The following is a 19,312-nucleotide window of genomic DNA, read 5'->3' as shown; positions in this document are numbered from 1 at the left end:
GAGGCCGACGTGACTCAAGATGGGATCTCAAGGCCTGTGTACTAGTCTACGGGCGAAACTTGGAGCAACAATCCTGTAGATTGCTGGGATAGCCTTCGGGCATGATACTTGATGTATTCTGGGACTATGATAAATAAAGATCAGATATTTGAAAAAGGAACTTGCTTGACATTGTTTTTGTGTCAGTGCCTAAGTTACGTGAAGAAACCTGTGTTTAAATTGATTAATTAAGGAAGTTATTTTTGCATGCTAAACATAATGTGGTAGGTAATTAGATAACTAAGCAAACCGAGGAAAGTGTGGTGGACGTGACTTGGGTCCGTCCTACAAAAGGGTGGTCCCGGTTAGCTGGGAACTTTTCTTAAAAGATATGAAAACGATACTGTGAAGACCCTAGAGTCAATAGAGTTAGAACCCCGATTTATGCTATTTTAGGGGAAAGGAATGGGACTATGCCTTATGGCAGAGAGGTTGAGCTTCGCATCCCTCTCGTTTCCCATTCTCCATGAACCAAGTGCAGCATAAATCCACTTCCACTCTGTTGTTCCTACTCAAACTGGATCATCTGGAGCTCGACGCTAGCTACTTCCTAGGAACTTTGCTGATAGAAAAGAAACCCTGAATACAGGTTGGTCCTAAGTGGGAATGGCCGAACACTTCTGCTCAGGGCAGACTCGGGAAGACCTAGATCGCAAACCCTGTGGCATTCCTTGCGAGTGCCAGGCGGCGCTTTCTAGACTCTCTTCCCGATGGGCTACTAAGATGTGTCCAACAAGTGGACGAGCGGACACATTACAGAAGCCCAAAGATGTTGAAGAAGTTGAGTTTTTAAAAAATCATTGTTTTCCACAACACTGAGAGACCCTTGGAGCAAAAAAACAAAGGAAGGCTCAGTATGCATACAACTTGCATATATTTTGTCCAAATGAGATAAAATTTAACTATGGAGTAGCAAAAAAAAAAGACAACATACCAGTAACTTTGTTTGCAAAGAAACTATAAGATGTTGAAGAAGAATTTGAGTGTTCAAAAGATCATTGTTCTTGACTGTAAGAGACTCCTAGAGTACCAAAATAAAAGAAATTACATGTCAAAGAATGCACATAACTTGCACAGGTTTTGTCAAAACAAGATAAAACTTAGAACATCCATGGAAGAGAACAATATACCTATAAAGTTTTGTGAAGAAAATCTTAGGGCCTTGGTAGAACAAGCTCTGCTCTCATAAAACATGTGAAACTCACTCTGTGTTTGTGTAGAGGAAATGAAATTTCATAGGGTTAAAGATGGGGCAAGCAACAATATACCATTGCCTAAGGGCAAGAAAGAAATCTATAAGTAGGTTTACAAAATCAAGCATAATACATATGGTTCTGTTAACAGGTATAAGGCTAGGCTAGTTGCAAAAGGCTATGCTCAAACATATGGCATAGATTATGAAGAGATATTCATTCCATTTGCTAGGATAGCAATTGTTAGATACATGATTACTTTGGCAGCAACCAAAGATTGGAGTTTGCAACAAATGAATGTCAAGAATGCCTTCTTACATGGTAAATTGCAAGAAGAGGTATTTATGGAGCAACCAACATGTTATGAGGATTTAGAGCATCCCACATATATGTGTAGGTTAAAGAAGGTATTCTATGGGTTTAAGTAAGCACTAAAGTATGGCCTTACAAGATCAGAGAGTATCTTGTCAACATTGGCTTTTATATTTTTGATGTTCATTACTCACTTTATGTGAGAAAGGGAGATGCAAGTTCGGTCATTATAGTCATATATGTGGATGACTTGATTATTACTGATGATAGTGACAATGGGATTGTGTAATATTCCCGCCATAGTGCTTCATATCAAGAAATGAATTGAGGCTTAAGGTGTTTTAAAAATTACTCGTAGAGCTATCACATAAGTGACCGCTCGTAATTTTCTTGATATCGAGTCTTGCATTAAATCAATTCCGCAATCCGACACGAGAAGACATCTCAATGTTCCAAACCAACAAAAATCAAAGATGCCTTGTAAATTATATTACAATGTCTTGATCGTATAATTTTTCCCACATTATATTTGATTTGGCATTCCCGATTCCAATTAATGCATCAAGGATTGCATTGATTTCGCAACTGCAAGACAATTTGCAAAAGCCTCAATCGGTAGACAAAGAACATGTAAGAATGAGCATGATATTGAGTAAGTTAAGTATCAAAGAGTATGATATGACTTTACATACTATATAAGTCATGAAGTAACTAGGCCAAAAACCACCAGATGAAGTCGTTTTGAAAAGAAAAAGACGTTTTTGAAAAACAAAGGTAAAAAAACATGACTTTTTTATGCCTGGAGAGAGGGAAAGCATTAAATCATCATTCCCATGCCACCATCCAACAGGTAAGCAATCAAAATCAATTTTTAATAAAGCTCAATTGGCTCTTGACAAGTAGCCAAAAGAATTAGTTGGCTGCATACTCCCCCTCATGTCTATAAATACACCCCCCTCTCCTTCACAAAAAAATCAAGAAGGAAGACCTCCTAACGATGGAAAATTTTCTCTTGAGCCTTGAAAGAGGAAAATACCCCCCTTCAATCTCATTTTCATTTTCTCTACCCCCTGTTACATCTTCCCCCCATACGACCATACCGCTAAGTGAAACACTGGAAAAAAAAAATTGGACGACCACCAACTCTCCGTGAACTACCACATTAATTTCACTTGATATCCATGGCTCTACAAGGTCAAAAATTTTCAAAAAGCACATTTGAAGCAAGCAAAGCAAGGAACGCGGACCGCACTACAAGATACAGGCCTCATACCAACATTTAAAGCAATGAAAATGTTCACAAAAAAAATTGCCCCTGTCATTGCCACTAAACACGTCAGTATTAGCAACACCATAGAACCATCGCTATCGGTGTTGCTATTTGAGTTGCTATTTTCATTCCTATTTGCGTCGCATTTGCGATGCAAATAGCAATTGTTTGTGATGCAAACTGCGACGCTAATAGCGACGGTTACAGAGAAAAAAAAATTTGTGGCAGGGCAGCACACGTAGCACTATGTGATGTATTTGGGCCATACAAAAGGGTTATAGTAAGGTGTATAATGGTCGTCAAAATAAAGGAAAAGTGTACTTGAATCCACAACTAGACTGATACATAAAATAAATACAAGATCGCTTAATGAAAATGCTCATGGAATCATGGCAAGATACAAAGGATGATAATAACATAGTGCATAGAAAATGCCTACATAAATCACAGGACCAAAAAAGAAGACGATGTGTGCTCCACGGATCCAAGCACAAGTTATAGATCCTTGCTATCCAAAAGCTCGTCCCACCACAAAGGAGCATCAAACGGACTTTGGAAAAAACGAAACAACTACACATTAGTCCATCATACAATAATGTATTTTAATTAAAATTAGTAACTACAAACAATAAAGATAAGTGACTTACTAGGCCGCCACGTGCATACAATCTATCGATCAATGTAGTGAGATAGTGTCTCATTGCATATCGAGTTTCTAGGTCGGTGGGATTGTAGTTTATAATGGAGTGTTGCAAGGAAAACAAAATACAACTATTAGAAACACGATTGTCAATACAAGCGATATTGCAAAAAAATAAGCGAGAAGAACAAAATAAAAACTTACAAAGTCCTCTAGATAAGTTCTGTGGCCACCACTCCCAAGATGGTGGACCACTCTTGCCTTCAGCCATGCCCTCGTTGCCTCACGCTGATGTCTCCAACATCCTGGAAAATCTATAGCCTCCCCCCTGAGTTAGCGCCAGTCATCTGCATCTAGCCACTTGGGCTATGAGGCCCCACTCTTAAGTGCCTTGTGTGCATCCAATCGTCTGTGACATGTATGTATGCATGCACTCCATCATCCAGCTTGTGGAGAACCTATCTACTATGGTGGGCACTAGAAACTCCTCATGCAAGGATGCTACCATGTAGTCCTTGCTCCCCTCCGGTATGTTCTTCCAATGATCCCGTTGTGCCAAAAAACTTGTTGGCACAACTCTCCAACCATCACCCTCCTCCCCTCATCATTCATGATGACAGCTCCTATCCTATCATCTACAAGGTATCCATACTCCTTTGGGATATGTCTAAGATGTGTCCTCTCCCACTTGCGACTGCGCTCTTGGGCATGTCCAGGAGACCCCATGTACATCTGGTGTACCCATGGGGGGTGGTGTCTCTTGGAGTAGCACCCATGTGGGTGCCACCTGCGAACGCCTGAGCAAAAGCTAGAGTGACTGGAGTAGACATCCTCACATGTGTGACAAATCTCACATGTGACGTAAATCTAGCAGAACGACAAGATAGAGACACTACGTTGGTACCTCCACAACAACCACTTGAGCCACCCTCTCTCGAACCTGCACGAGAGCGAGGAATAGCATCTGTATCTCGAGCCGACTGCGTGCTCACCATATCCATGTCTCCACAGCATCTCCCAAAACCACTCCCTTCATCCGGCCCAAGTCTAGAGCATCGACCTCGTCTACTAGAAATCGAAGCATCAGAGTGTGCCAAAGTAGATCGAACGGAATGGCCGATGGTGTCCGAGATAGCTCCTGGTCTACCATATCTCTAAATTGAGCCATCTGATCTGGAGACATACATGTGAAGATCTCCTGTAGCTCCTCCTCGCTCATCCCTTGACTCATTATGTTATCCAAATATCTACAAAGGTCACCTGCACCAAACAAAAATTGATGTTAGCATAATCAATATAAAGACCATCAGCACCAAAGCGCCTCCATCTTGCCTACCTCCTTCAAATCCATTTGTGCCCTTGTAGTGTCTCTCTTTCCTGTGATGTGGTCCCATAGTAAGCTACCCACATTCTTGAAAATATGCATTGGATCCAACAAGTGATTGATTTGTAAGTGGGTCCAATATGGCAACTCGTAGAAAATCGAGAACCGTCGCATTTCATTTGGATGCGACTCCATGTGGGCCATTTTCAACTCGTACCAGCTTTGGGCATTCATTCGTATTGGAGGTCGTCTAAGAAAACCTTCCCTCAGTTCATGACCCTTCGGGTAAGAAAGTGGTTTGTCCTTGATATACCATCTTCTTCATGGTTCATGACCTTCGTGAGTAACTGTGGCCCACATAGTGGACATGCATGATAATGTGAAGTAACCAGACTTGTCCCAATACCTCTATTTAGTGAAGTTTGCGAATATAATGCATGATTGATACACACTTTTCTTACCATTTTCTCAAAGTCTGAGATTGCATGATCAATGATCTCCGATTGAAACTCGCTGAAGTCTCATATGTGTTCTATAGACAAGTGACGCTTTTTTCTGATTGCCAGTTTGCATTGAGAGCAAGGACACGGGACACACTGATTAAGATATGCCTCGCGATCTTGAACATCACGACCTTCATCGTTTTCCATTTTTTCTACGTTACGACAAACAATTTGTTTTTGTTCTCATTCTCTTTTTCTTTCCAAATTTATTTGAGAAGGGATTTCTTCTCTTGTAACTCAACAAAAGTAACATCAACTGTCATCTTAGTTTTCTCCCTATTTCTTTGATTCTTCCCCTTTCTTTGCGCTCTTCATTTTATGTTCTCTCCCATTTCTCTTTCTTTCTCTCTCTCTCTCTCTCTTTCTTTTTTGCCCTTCTCTTTGTTTCTCTCCACCCCCTTATGTTTTCTCACTCATTCTCCTCTCTCCCCCTCTCTCTCTCTCTCTCTCTCTCTCGCTCTCTTCCTTTTCCTTTCTTCTTCTCTCTCTCTCTCATTTCCTATCTTTCTTACTCTCTCTCTATTTCTTTGTTGCCCCTCTCTTTGTTTCTATCCACCCCCTTACATTTTCTCACTCGTTCTCCTCTCTCCCTCCCTCTCCCCCCCTCTCTTTGTTTTTCTATACCCCTTCTTGCATGACTATGGTCTTAATAAGTGATTAGCTTAGGCAAGGAAGTGGTGGCTTCTAAGGAAGAAACCTCTCACTCTCCAAATTTGTCATATGTTCGATGTGTTGTATGCTAGGTGCTAAAAAGCTTGTTGTTTAATTTGTCATTATTGGGGCTAGTAAGGGTCATTTAGTGATATGGTCTTTGTTGCATGGTGTGTAAGCTTTAGAATATTTTTGATGATGAGGTCCATTTTTCACAATGTATTTTCTTTGTCTAAGATATGATTGTAGGGATTTCTAGAGTCAGTCAATATTTGGTCTCTCTATTTCTTAAATTTCTTTATGTATTTTGTGATTTCTTTTTTTGATTTATTTCTTTGTGTATCTTGAGTTCCTTTTTTGTTAGAAATTTGCAACTTTACTAACTTGCAAGTGTATGTAGGTGCACCATGCACACCTAGGCTTTTGTTTTTCACAATCAATGTGATTCAATATGGCCCTTGTGATGTGTCAAGGTGTAGGGAGTTACTTTCACCATGCTTTTAACCATGAAATATCCTCTTGTATGACTACGGTCTCTTTTTGTTCTTCTCTACCCCCTCATGTTTTCTTATTCATTCTCCTCTCTCCCTCCCTCCCTCCCTCTCTCTCTTTCTCTCTTTCTTTATTATGTTTCATGTTTATTCCCTCTCTCTCTCATTCTTTCTTCCTTTTCCTTTCTTGTTCTCCCTCTCTCATTTCCTATCTTTCTCCCTCAATGCACCTCATTCTCATTTCCTATCTTTCTCCCTCAATGCACCTCACTCTCAACAAAAACAAACATAATATAGTGTCGATGGAGAAAATGCCGCGCGGTAGGAATCGATGAGACTCCCATTACAGCAAACTTGAGAGAGATAACATCTTGTCAGTTTGGAAAAAATTAACGTTTTATAAGCTTATCGCTTTATTTGGCTTTAAATAATTATGAATGCATTCTAATGAAAATGCATATGAACTGCTGCTTAGGAAAAAAACCTAAGTAATATAATAATTAACTATTCGATGAAAAGACTCTTTCACTTGGAAAAGAATTATATGTCTGTCATTAAGAAAATATATTAATTATGGTTATTTTGTGATATTTATTATTATTTAGTTAACCACGCATGTCATCATAATAACAGAAAAATGGTAGACGTTATTAGGAAAGGGAATATTTTATATTTTTTTCCTAAAAGTAACTATCTCTATTTTATTTTTCTAATGGTAAAAAATGCATATGCATTTTATAATAATTTATGAAAAATTATTTAGATAATGACACGAAATAATCAATACATTAAATCAATGAAAAATTGTATAATAAAATATATACTAGACATGCATAAAATAAGTGCGTGAAAATATAATTTGGTGTTTGAAAGATAAAAGAAAATTGCACTTATAATTTTTGCATTGCCTGGAATAAATTTTCAAAAAAACAATCAACATTGCACTTAGGACATAGCTAAATGAAAATTGATCTTTTTAGATAGCATTGAAAGCTAGGCAAATGGTTAGATATCATTGATTAAACCATAGAATATGAGTGAAATAAAATGAAAATTATTTTCCTATTGAAAACACACGCAATGTTAATATTAATGATTATATTAGCAAGAGCGTCAATATCATGAGCTGACCCACATATGAATCAGCGAGAAAATCTAACCTAAAATATTAAGAATGTTGAAGTAAAAATAACTATGAAATACTTGACAACCCTGAAACTATCAGCATCAGGAAATTAAATAAATATCAAAAGTCTGTAGGACTTGTTGGTCATTGATAAGAATTTATCGATACAAATTCTAAAGTCTAAACAAACTTGGAAAAGCATTTGAAATCTTGCTAAGTACGGGTTAGGGCAACACGGCAACGCATGAATTGCTTGCCATAGGTATAAATGCCCATATTATCTTTTAGGACGAAAATATTAAATTTTCATAAAGATAAAATAGACTTCTCATAATTAATTAGATTCGCGAAATAGCTTGTGGATCCCAAAAAAGAGTTGCAAGTAAGAAGTGAAACCCTAAGAATAAGGTGGGACTTTAAAAAAGAAACCCTAGATTTGGGTGGGGCTGCTTCTTATGCTAAATACACTTGTTGTTATTTCTTTTTTATTTGTGCATGCATTGATGGTTGCACAGGAAAGATTGATTGTGGTTGCAGCTGTTAGATATGATTGCAGATATATAATCATAATAATAAGAGGAAAGAGCGCACTATGTCTCAACCACAGTCAGACACAAAACCTACTCCAAGGTGGATTTTTTTGTACCGCCATGGGGAGCTTTCAACCGGTCCTGATGGTGAGAGGTCACTCGATGAGGAATCCATTAGGCAGAAGGAGGCGGGAGTGCCAAGGGGGCTTTGGGTGTAAATCTCGCGATTGCTCCTAGGAACAGCCTGACCCTCACATGAAGCAAGATGGGATCTTGGAGTCCGCATTGCTAGTAAAGGGACGAAAATCTTGGAGGGTTTATTTTCTCCTGTAAAGACATAAGGGATTTTTTTGTGAACGGAGGTTTATCTTCTCCATAGGCAAAAGGGAAAAATCATTGTAAATAACTTAGCGAAATAATAAATAAATATGTTTTTCCAAAAGACTGTTTTCTCTGTATTTGTGTTGTGCCGTAAAATTATGTGAAGGAACTTGTTATAACGGGTTAATTAACGAAGTTGCTTTTATATGCCATAACTTAATGTGATAGGTAATTAGAAAACTAAAGAAAACCATTTGTGGAAAGGGGGTGGGTGAGATCCCCGATGAATCCATCCTATAGATGGGTGGTCCTAGTAAGCTAGGAGCTCCTCTCAAGAGATTTAATGAAACGTTATTTAGGAAAAATTAGGTAGAGTCGAGCATTGACTTACCTAGGGTCAGGTCTTAAAACCGTGATCAGAAATTATCTTAGGGAAAATGTGTGATGGTTGTGCCAGAACTCCATTAAGGTTCCCTAAATCCTAACCAGTTACTAGAAAAAAGCGTTGCACTATATGAACCAAGGGTAACTATTATCACTCCAGTCAGACGAGAATCCCTTGTGGGACACCTTCGATGGAGCTAGCTAATGTATCGAGATCTCAGTTGTCAAATTAGGACCCGAGCTTGTAGGTTGATTCTCGTGGGGACGGCCGATACCTTTCGTTTTTTATATATTCTCGTAAGTGGCGGGTGAAGCTGTCTAGGATAGTTCCCCCGATGAACCACTAAAACATGCTGCCAGGGAATTCTTAGGCAGGCATGTGACATGTGGTATTAGAGCATAATTGAAATTGAAAATATATATGGTTTTTAAGACCAATTGTTCTAAGTAATAATTAGCCTGCTAATTGTTAAGAAATAAACTTTGGTACAATAATAAAGGCGAGAACCAATTCCTTGTTTTTCAAGCAATGTACAGATTTGTGCTGAACTCCACAGATGACGAGTGGAGAAGAGAAATGATGAGAATACTCGATTGCCTATATGATCCATCCCATGTGAATCGCGAAAGAAGATGGTTCTGGGATGAGCGTTACTATTACATCGAGGCTAACCGATTCTTCAACATAGAGATTAATCTGAAACATCTTGAATGGATGGAAAACTTTAAAAGTAATTGAGGCCTTTATACTTTGTCCATCCAAAAGGAATCCACTTATGATTACCAGTGGTGGCAGATATGTCTAGACCATTTATGTCTATGATAAGGTACTGAAGGTAATCCCGGCAGATAGGATTATGATCCAAGGACATCGCAAGTATCGAGATTACGGTATCCATGGTTTTCTAGATTTGCCATTTTCATAGTATAGGTTTCTAGACATAGACAGCAATCGGCCTACTTTTTTCTACATGAATGTAGCTGATATCCATCCCTGAAAAAGAAAGATATAATGATATCCTGTTTTGAAAATTGTATATAGCAACCAACCTAACCTATCAATGCTGATGTATCTCTACTTGTAAAAATCTACCATTTGTAAATACCTTACTTGTAAAAATCATAACTTATGGCTACTGATAATAAAAGATAACAACGTCTAGATTTTGTAAAAATATTGTGCTCTTTGGCCCATCATTGTTTTACAAAACTAGTTGGATATGTTAATGTGGAAATGAAGTTGAAAAGTTGAAGCACTAAACTAGTTCATGAAACTTATGTTAACCCAGGGTAATACAGCTATTGCTAGTTCCATTGAAATTTAGGAGAAGAAGTATCTCCTTAAGCAAGTTAAGCCATCGAAATTTGATAGCAAGCGCAAAGACGTTGAAGAAGCCGAGGCAAAGATTTGGATTGAGACCATGGAGGACTACTTTACTGCCATGGGAACTACCCCTGGTAATCATGCTATGATCGCCAAGTTGAAATTGACCAGTGAGGCATGCCTATGGTGGAAACAATGGTGTAAAGGCCAGGGACTTGCTGAGACAGCTATTACCTAAAACTGAAAGAGGTTGTGTGTGGTTGATATTTGCCACCATCTTATTGCACGCTAAAAATGAATGATTTCTTTAACTTAAGAAAGTTGAGAATGATTCTAGAGGCATATTACTCAAAGATTATCTCACTGCTTAAATATGCACCTTCCATGACTATTGCTCATCAACAGGTGTCTAAGTTTCATCACGAATTGAATGCTCCTCTGAACACATGCCTTGAATCTATGCTCCCAACTGATTTGTAAGATGGTTTGATTCTCACAACACCTCTTGTTCACGAGTTTCAATCAAAGCCAAGGAATAATAGGCTCTGGAATCAAAATAAAGGGACTTCACGAGGCTATGTTAAGCGAGCCCAAGGTCAATGTCCACATGGTTAAGGAAAGATGGTCAAAACAAATACAGTTGAAAAATTTATACCTAGGGGAAGTAATTCAGGAGTACCTAGGTATTTTCATTATAATGAGCTAGGACACTTCAAAGCTTGGTCAAATTCCTCGCCACAAGGATAGTACAAAGCTCCAAAACTAAGCTTCAATTGCAAAAGGAAAAACATCTATTGTAATTCTTAAAGAGCTTGAAGAAGAGGAAAATCCATATATGGAAGCTGATATGGAGAGGGCATCAGTTCATGCCACCCTCCATAAGAAAGGCCCAAATCGCCAGTTTTCGGTGATTCAAACACCAGCAAAATATCAGGGCAAGTCCTTTAAAATTCTAATTGATTGTGGAAGCACACACTCATTCATATCACCAAAGTGTGCCAAGAAATTAGGTATAGACACAATACCTACATCTAGGTTGCTTGTGGAGCTTGCCAATGGAAAAGAAATCCTATCTAGTCAGTAAACTTGCAAACAAGGATGTTGTATTTTATTCGAATCAACGTGGTCATGGCAGCCGTGGTAGAGATTATGGTTATGGCAAAGGAGGCCAACAAAATGTATCCTATGGTCATAATAACTAGTAGGGTTCAAATGCATGTGGAGGTGGAAATTTTAGAGGCAGGGGGAGATCTAGCCCTAGAGGCAGAGGCTCATGGCAGTAGCAGCATCCATCTGATAATCCTAATAAGGATAAGGATTGTCACTACTGTGGAAAGTATGGTCATATTTCCAAGGACTATTGGAAGAAGCAGGGCAATCAAAGAGGCAAACAGCATGGACATTATACAACGTCTAGTTAGGCAAAACATGCATTTGTGCCATGACATATGTGAAAGACAGGGCTGCTGAGAAGTCTCATGAGAATGCACTTTGGTACATTGATTCGGGGGCATCAAATCATACGAGACCTCATGGTGACTGGTTTACAGATATGGTGCCTGAGAGGAATGGCTATGTATGCACAGGGGATGATACGTAGCATAGCATGGAACATAAAGGCAAAGTACCTTTGGTAATCCAGGATGGCAGGAAGAAGAACTCACATGATGTACTGCATGTTCCATCAATTACTAAAAATCCATTGTCTGTAGGCCAAATGACTGAGGAAAATTTACAGGTTCGATTTAACAAGCATGGATGCTTCAGTGAGGAGTTTGGTAATGGCTGCAAATTGATTGCTCGTAGTCATAGGAATGGCAAGATGTTTACTCATGATGCCACTTTGCCACAGCTAAAATCAACAATGTTTGCCAATGGCTTTGGCACAGTTAGAGACTTGGAAATATGGCATAAGAGAGTGGGACATGTTAATCTTCAGTGGCCGCAAATGATGCAGAAGAAACAGCTACCCAAGTTTTAGTATACAGATATTGGTCATGTCTGTGATGCTTGTCAGTTTGGTAAAGAGTCAAGGTTTCCATTTGTCAAGCATGTAAGAAATGGTATGCGACCGTTGTAGTTAGTTCACTCTGATGTGTGGGGGCCAGCCCATAATGCATCTATGGGAGGCTCCAAGTACTATGTGACATTCATTGATGACTTCAGTCGCTATACTTGGATTTATATACTAAAAACAAAGGATGAGGTGTTTGTTGTTTTTCAGCAATTCAAGAAGCAGGTTGAAAAGGAATTTGATTGCTATATCTCTTGTTTGAGATTTGGCAGTGATGGGGAGTATGTGTCAAATGAGTTTGACAATCTTTGGCTGAAAATGGCATGCACAGGTAGCTTACCTGCAACTACACTTCTCAGCAAAATGGGGTAGCTGAATGGAAGAACAGGGTATTGATGGAAGTTGCTCGAGCAATGATGAATGAAAAGAGTATGCCACTTTATTATTGGGCTGAGGCTATTATGACAGCCATGTATATCTTGAACAAGACTCCCACTACACGTATTCATGAGATGACACCATTTGAGAAGTTGTATGGCTACAAGCTTAATGTCAGTCACATGAAAGTATTTGGCTGTCTTGCTTATGTGCACATACTTGATGAGAAAAGGAAAAAGTTGGATCCGAAAGCCCATAAGTGTGTCTTTATTGGATATTTGCAGGAGAAGAAGGCATATAAATATTATGATTCCTCTACTCGGGATACATTAGTGAGCAAAGATGTCATCTTTGATGAGATGGCCTCTTGGTATGCATCGCCGGCTACGGTGCCATTGGATATGCCTTCTACACATGTTTCTATAGTTGATTTGCAATAGTAGAGTACTGTATTGACAAGCCCTAGTGGTATGACGATATCTCCATGGATAGGGAGATTGCAGAGCTTTGGCTCACCATCCACTGATACCAGTATGTCAGTGAGGGGGAGATATGATGTGATGGACAGCAAAGGGAAGGAAAAAGCTTTTAATGATGCATCTGGTATGATGACACTTGGTATGATGACTTCAAGCTATGACTCAGCTGACAGTCTAGATAGTGAGCTTGATATTCTGACTGTGTATACACTTGTTACTATGCAGAATAGGTACATTCTGCCTCATGAGAGAGGGGAATCAAGTAGTGCACCACAACTTAGATGATCACAGAGAGTCAGATACCCTATGGATAGGCTGACTTACAGTGGTTTTTCTACGAAGCATTTTGCTTATATGACAAAGGTGAAAGAGGTCAAAGAGCTTGCTACATTTGCTGAAGCAGTGATGGATAAAAATTGGTGCATAACTATGGATGAGGAGATAGATGCCTTGGCTGAAAACAGTACTTGGGATCTTGTATCACTGCCAGAAGGAAAGAAGACCATTGGCTACAAATGGGTCTACAAGATTAAATACAAGCCAGATGGCAGTGTAGAGAGGTATAAAGCCAAGCTAGTTGCTAAAGGATATGCTTAGCAGTATGGGCTAGACTATGAGGAAACATTCAGTCCTGTTGCCAAGATGGCAACCATAAGAACTGTGATCACATTGGATGCTACTAACTGGTGGAAATTGCAGTAGATAGACATGAAGAATGATTTCCTCAATGGTGATTTAGTAGAGGATGTTTATATGGATCATCTTGAAGGGTATATACACCCTGACATGCCTCAACTAGAATTGACTTCTGAAATCACCTCTAACAATGAAATAGAAGCATGGATGTACTGTTCTCCTTGTTACATGTCAATCGCAGAGACAATCACAGAGACATTCACAGAGACAATCGCAGAGACAATAACAGAGACAAAGCCAGAGACAGAAGTAGAAGCAAAAGCAGACGCAGAGGGCAGAAGATCTGTTCTTCTCCTACAGAGCCTCTACAGAAGCAGAGACAGAGCCTCCGGAGGAAGAGGATGAAAATGATGAGGAAGAAAATGAAGCAGGTTATGAAAGCGTAATTGAAGAAGATTCTCTGATAGTGGATGATCTTGCTGAAAATGGTTTATGGCTTATGCAAAAACACTATGCCATGGAAATGCTGAAGAAATATTGCATGGCTCAATGTAAACCACTGGATACACTGGTGGAGCTGAAATTGATTATGTGACTATGTATAGGGAAGATGGTTGGTAGTCTAATATACTTGACTATCACTAGGCCGTGGACTTGAGTTATGCAGTTCGGCTCATAAGTTAGTTCATGCAAAAGCCCAAAAAGCCACATTTGGATGCTGTTAGTCAGATTATGAGATATGTTAAGTCCACTGTAGATTATGGGCTGCTCTATGTGAAAGATAAGCCCTTGACACTGGTTGGATACACAGATGCAGATTGGGCAAAATGCTCATATGATCACAGATCTACGAGTGGTTATGCTTTTGGCTTTGGAAATAGAATGATCAGCTAGAGCAACAAGAAGCAACCAATGGTTGCATTGTCTAGTACTAAGGTAGAGTACAGGGGTGGTGCATTGGCAGCATGTGAGATTGCATGGTTGTTCAAGCTTATGGCTAATTTGGACATACAGGTGGATGCTCCAATGACCTTGTTATGCAATAATCTCAATAGTATACTCATGGCAACATCAAATATACCATGCCATGACTAAACACAGAGTACACTACCATTTTATTAGAGAGATGGTTCTTGTAGGGAAAGTAGACCTTATGCATGTGAAGACGGACGAACAAGTATCATATATCTTTACCAAGTCTTTGGGTAAAGATAAGTTCGATCGATTCAGACAACTACTTGGTATACAGGTTTTATCTTGAGCTTGAGGGGGAGTATTGAGACTTCAAGCTCGTGTGTGTGACCGACAGAGTCTTAGCTATGTCTAGCTGTATCAGCAAGTGTGGGACATTAAATAAGTCAGTGGATTAAGGCTATGTGTGAATGGTCTTATAAACCTTAGAGTGTTGTATTCGCCTTAGTTATATGAATTATGAAATATGAAGAAAATGAGTGGAGAGTATACAGCTCCTCTCTATGGCTCCAATCCTTCTCTCTCTCTCTCTCTCTCTCTCTCTCTCTCTCTCTCTCTCTCTCTCTCTCTCTCTCTCTCTCTCTCTCTCTCTCTCTCTCTCTCTCTCTCTCTCTCTCTTCAACAGCTCTGGCTATAAATATCTCAATCGCTCCTAAGAACTTTTTGATCCTCACACAAATTAGGATGGGATCCTAGAGTCCCTGGTGTACTAGTGAAGGGGCTGAAATCTTGGAGGGTTTCTTTTCTTCTGTGAGAAGGGATTTTTTGGTGAACAGAGGTTTATCTTTTGTGTAGGCAAAAGGAAAAAATCATTGTAAATAACTTTTTGAAATAATAAATAAATATGTTTTTCCAAAATACTATTTTCTTTGTCTTTGTGTTGTGCCGTAAAATTGGTTGGTAGTTGGAGATACAATTCCCTTCCTATGTTAAGACATTCAACGTTTTATTAAGTTCTCAGTGATGACTGCCTGTATCCAGCAGCTCTATTCCTCTTGCTATGATGAAGTCCAACATGCCAAAGAAGAGCTGACACAAGCAAATGTGGAGCTCACTTCTGCTCATGAACGCTTTTCTGATCTTTGCACCCAAATAGAGCAACAGACTAAGATCATTGACGCTCAGAAAATGAAAATTTCTAGTTTGCACACTCAATTGGCTAATACTAAAACCCAAGTGGGTACTGTGACTGAGGAGAGAGATAGATTATTGAAGGAATCTCAAGAGCTTCAGGCTTTGCTAGCTGCCTAGATAGAGGATCTTAAAATAGCAAATACCACACTAGAATAGAGCACAATCCAAATTCAACAACTTAGCGATCTATTGATTCATTCACGTTCTTCTTCACACAGTCCTATTGTACATCCAGTTCCTTCTTTGTTCCCTGCGGACTTGGCAGTTCTCCAATGACAAGCCACGTTATGCCCTTTGTTCCAGGCTAAAGTGGAAAGGCTTCGGGACTTATTATGGTCTTCGTTTGAGCAGATCTAGGAGTATGTTCCTCTAGATTGCTCATTTTTTGTACACTATCAACTGCAAAAGTTGGCCTTCTATATTAAGCTCTCAACGATGGATCTACCTCTTCCTAGAGGATGGTTGGAGTGGAGTAGGGTCTTCTGATTTATTGACTAAAGTAGTCCGAATAGTCTCTGAAGACTCTGTAACTTCAGATACCTTTAGATACCATGTTGATGTCTTACATGTATTTGCGAGGTGATCTGTTGATTATAGATAGTGAAGATCTAGCTTGGTATGTTGGGGTGATTATCTTTCATTCTATCTTGGGTGTGATGTTGCTCTTGTGCACAAATTACTGAAGAGCCCTATCTTTCGGGTATTTTCTTGTAGTTTTATTTGGCATGCTTTTAACCCTAGGCTCAACATCCTAGTTGTGATTCTATTTTGTGTGTTATTTTCCCTCCCTATCGAATGGCAATTCAAAGACGATGAAGAAAAGAAAAAGAAGATTGAAGATGAAGATTTTTCAAGTGCTAATCGTGGTTTTTCTTCAAATTTGTTCGTGAGGATGCTTCACACTTAAGCGTGGGGGAAATGATGGCCGAGAAATTAGTGCAAAAAAAGGCACCAAAATGTGCTCAACATGAAAACATCTTTTGCAAAAATATATTTTGCTTTTATACCTTTTTGTCAAAAATGATGTATGAAGCAATGTAAACATATGAGTCCAAGGCTCATTAAAATATTGTGCTACGAAAAGGGATGGTCAAACTCCTTTGTCCCATTCTCAAGATAAAGGGTTTTTTAGACCTTAGCCAAGATATATGCAAATTCAATTTTATATATCAAGAAAAGAAAAGGAGGAGGCTTGTCGGGTGATTTGAGGAGGTGGGAGGTTGAGGTGGTTACACCTTCTCTCTTCCTTTATTATCTCCTCTCATGCTTCATTTCTCCCTCTCCCTCATTTTGGCACAACTCTCATCTTTCTTGTTCTTGCTCCTTTCTCTTGTGCTTCATTGCCTAGTCTAATGGAGAGTGAGGAAGAGGAAGAGGGTGAGGATGGCATTAGTGGTAGATTTCTTATGTGCTTTCCTCTTGTATGTTTTGGACCAATGGTTCTTGGTGAAGAAGAAGGTTTCTTGTAAGTTTTCATGGCCAACAAGCATACTTAAAGCCTCTCTCAGCCGGTTTGTGATTCATTGTGTGCTGTGGTAGGGTGTTGTTCATTTGGTGCACTGGCTGGGAAAAGAGGTGGCTATGGAGCTTGCAAGTTGCATTTTGGCTTCATAAGGTTTTCATCATTTCAGTCTTTCAAGGCCTAAGAAGATGAGAAGGAGAGATTTGGTGATGTTGTGAATTCATCCTATGATGAAGAAGATGATGGATTATGGCTTCGTGGATTGTTGGCTTGCCCTTGGATTCAATCTTCCCTGAAAGAAGAAAACATTCTACCACTTCAATCCTCACACCCGACACTCTTTCTATCCAGGTCCTCTCACCTTCTTTGACTTACCTCTTGTGTTGCCTCTTCCTTCCAAAACAACGCCCCTATCCATGTAGAAACTACCACACCTCCTACTCATTTCCCATGCTGTCACATTCTTGATTACCTCCTTCCTCCCTTTACCTCCTAACACCTTTATGTTTCAACTTCCCTATCTCAGATTGCAATATCATCAGGTGAAAACTTCTTGCAACCCAAGTGGTAGCCTGCAGCCATCAACCAACTCTTTTGATGATGCTGATTCATCAATGATGCTCCTCATCTTTGTTCTCCTACACGACAAGATCAACATCCCACCCCTTCTACACTTTGATATGGCGGCTTGATTCACCTCGCATTCCCAATGAGTTCACCCCTGTTCTATCTCCGTGGGTCGTCCTCGCATCATGAGCACGCGGGGTTATATGCAACAACTTCTTGCCTTATCCATACACATGGCATCAACACATCCAAGAAAATCTATAGAATTTAAAAAACAAAACTTAACCATTAAGCTTTTTATAAAAACTACCTTTTTAATAGTTATTCATATGGATATCCCCTTGTATCCTCAATATGCTCCTTCTATTCATCAAGATCACCCCTTATCCAAAATACACAAGAATATTTTTTGTTTGTTTTTGTTTATTTTCAATAAAGCTTATTGTCCTTTCCTTTTCAAAACATATTTAGGTGGGAGAACCCCAATGTTTTATTCTTTGTAAGGGTATGCTTAATGTTGATATCTTTCTCGGGTTTATTATTGTGCTTCACGGTGTGGTTATCTTTAATTCTATCTTGGGTGTGATGTTGCTCTTGTGCACAAATTACTGAAGAGCCCTATCTTTTGGGTATTTGCTTGTAGTTTTATTTGGCATGCTTTTAACCCTAGGCTCAACGTCCTAGTTGTGATTCTATTTTGTGTGTTATTTTCCTTCCCTATCCAATGGCAATTCAAAGATGATGAAGAAAAGAAAAAGAAGATTGAAGATGAAGATTTTTCAAGTGCTAATCGTGGTTTTTCTTCAAATTTGTTCACGAGGATGCTTCACACTTAAGCGTGGGGGAAATGATGGCCGAGAAATTAGTGCAAAAAAAGGCACCAAAATGTGCTCAACATGAAAACATCTTTTGCAAAAATGTATTTTGCTTTTATACATTTTTGTCAAAAATGATGTATGAAGCAATGTAAACATATGAGTCCAAGGCTCATTAAAATATTGTGCTACGAAAAGGGATGGTCAAACTCCTTTGTCCCATTCTCAAAATAAAGGGTTTTTTAGACCTTAGCCAAGATATATGCAAATTCAATTTTATATATCAAGAAAAGAAAAGGAGGAGGCTTGTCGGGTGATTTGAGGAGGTGGGAGGTTGAGGTGGTTACACCTCTCTCTTCCTTTATTATCTCCTCTCATGCTTCATTTCTCCCTCTCCCTCATTTTGGCACAACTCTCATCTTTCTTGTTCTTGCTTCTTTCTCTTGTGCTTCATTGCCTAGTCTAATGGAGAGTGAGGAAGAGGAAGAGGGTGAGGATGGCATTAGTGGTAGATTTCTTATGTGCTTTCCTCTTGTATGTTTTGGACCAATCGTTCTTAGTGAAGAAGAAGGTTTCTTGTAAGTTTTCATGGCCAACAAGCATACTTAAAGCCTCTCTTAGCCGGTTTGTGATTCATTGTGTGCCGTGGTGGCAGGGTGTTGTTCATGGGGATGTAGCCCTGTCGGCTTCTTTGTATGTCTAGCATTTGGAGTTGAGGATAGATGATATGTTCCAGTGTTATTCTTC

Source organism: Lygodium microphyllum, chromosome 18 (assembly GCF_053477565.2).
Source record: "Lygodium microphyllum isolate KBCC chromosome 18, Lygodium_microphyllum_v1.1.10, whole genome shotgun sequence".
NCBI classification, from domain to species: domain Eukaryota; kingdom Viridiplantae; phylum Streptophyta; class Polypodiopsida; order Schizaeales; family Lygodiaceae; genus Lygodium; species Lygodium microphyllum.
The sequence above is the reverse complement of the archived record's forward strand: the minus strand, read 5'-3'. Positions refer to the sequence as shown.